Genomic DNA, 2,004 nt, shown 5'->3' on the forward strand with positions numbered 1-2,004 from the left:
TATTATGTATATAGTTCTCATATTTATTTTTTTAAATTTAGATTGGTAGAATATTTTATGCTTTCTGATAACTTATCCCATGTGATATTTAAAAATACGTAAGTCTCTTGATTGACCTGTCTTTTTTATTTAGGTATGTCAGCAACTGTTTTAAAATTAGACTTTTTATTTCATTTTTGTCTATTATTATTTGGTACTTGCTGTCCTATTTGTTATCAATTTATTTTTATTTATTATACATAGGAGATATCATACTGTAAAATTGAGCTAGCAGAGTGAAGGGTTTTAAGAGATAGGTGGTGATATAGACATGGGATTTGTATGCACACTCCCATTTCTAATTCTGGGTCTTCTGACAACAAATTAACACATTGGCAATTATTATTCCAGAAAAGCCCTATATTTGTGTCACCAGGCCTTTTTTGGTATATAATTCATTTTACTAAATACATATTTCTGCTAATTGTAATATTTTTCAGTCATTTCTGCCTCTATATTACCATTTCTTTTATTAATGCTACAACAATTAATTTTTAATAATTGCTATCTTCACTAAGTTTAATATCTAGATCTGTATTGGTATATGGGAAATTTAAGTGTACTTTATGTGTTGTTGAGTGAGGATCTCAATTTTCATATTTTATCAATTTATGCCATTGTAAATATCAGAAGATTTTGAAATTCAATGATATTTTAGACACACACACACACTCCCATTATAATATCAGAATTGGTCAACCAGTCTAAAGGGCTAGTAGTCTCTAGGATCCCTGACAAAATCTGTGTCAATTAAAGTAAGCTGAAATTGGAAGGAGGAGGATTTCCATTGTTGACCTTGTCTGTCTACAATTTTACACATATAGCAGAACCCTTACACATACATAAACATATACACAAATGTATTTAAGTGTTCATTTGGAGCACCTGATTTCATTTCACTAGTCTATGTTTAACTATATACCTTATCCTAGTGACTTAATGATAACAAATTTCTCCTAAGGTTTAAAACATGAGTGAAAATTTTAGTTCTCTGTGTTTACTCTTCTAACTGAATATGGTGTCAGTGTTGGCTATTTTATGGCCATTCCTTATGAACTATAATGAGTTTGGCCATAGACCATATCTTCATCACTGTGGCTGGGGTATTTTTAGTATCTAAATAGCTTTGAAAATTATTGGCTTCTAAAGTCAATTAATTGCTATATTTAAAATATAAATGCATGTTATTAACAATCCTATATACATGTTTATAGATTTAAAAGAATCTATTTTCCCATATTTTGTTATTTAACTTACATCATTCATTTCTTGTGGAACTTCTGACTGTGCTGTTCAGTAAGGTTCTGATTCAAGCCATGCTTCCTCTCTGTATCTCAAGAAGTTGACACTGGAGGAAACACCTTCGGTGAGTTTATGGTATTGTAGAATGACTTACTTCCTGATTTCATTTTGGATTGTTGATTACTCATGTAAACAATTAGATTGCATTATATCTGTTTTTTATTTTGGAATTTTCTGGGTATTTGAGGAAATATTGAAAGCTAGGGTAAAGATCATTTCTTTTGTACAAGATTTCCTGAGTCACAGCAACTGAAAATGACAGTTTAGGAGAGCAGGCTAATTGACATTTGTTTCTGTTATTTTGCATATTTAGAATGTGGAGACAAACTCTAAAATTTTCTACCTGCAAGATGATGGACCCCCTGTAATATGAAGAATGAATAAAGAATAATTCTTCTTCCATGTAGATAAGGTGGAGTTTTTCCTGGTCTATTTCTATAGCCAACATAGATGGAGCTGGTCAGGCATACACAGCTATAGACAGGAACAGCAGACTTCTGGCAGATCTCATTTCTCTATACATCCTAATCTTGTAATGAGGCTAGTGTAAGATTTATTCTGGTAGGTGTATATCCTATCCTAGCTAAAGAGAACAGGTGATCTTTGTGATGTGCAAGTTTATTTTCAAATTCATCCCATTTTATTCTTTTGGCAATTTATAAG

The 2,004-nt window shown here is 31.2% G+C and overlaps 1 long non-coding RNA gene across 1 annotated transcript in view; it reads left to right on the plus strand.

Moving 5' to 3' along the window:
• LOC113455724 overlaps nucleotides 1-1,748 on the plus strand; it is a 12,563-nt gene extending 10,815 nt beyond the window's left edge. Inside the window, exons 6-7 of the long non-coding RNA XR_003376707.1 lie at nucleotides 1,337-1,405; nucleotides 1,655-1,748. This is a non-coding gene — a long non-coding RNA (uncharacterized LOC113455724). The remainder of the gene's footprint in view (nucleotides 1-1,336; nucleotides 1,406-1,654) is intronic.
• The last annotated feature ends 256 nt before the right edge of the window (nucleotides 1,749-2,004 follow it).

The sequence above is a fragment of the Microtus ochrogaster genome, unplaced genomic scaffold (genome assembly GCF_000317375.1).
Source record: "Microtus ochrogaster isolate Prairie Vole_2 unplaced genomic scaffold, MicOch1.0 UNK94, whole genome shotgun sequence".
NCBI classification, from domain to species: domain Eukaryota; kingdom Metazoa; phylum Chordata; class Mammalia; order Rodentia; family Cricetidae; genus Microtus; species Microtus ochrogaster.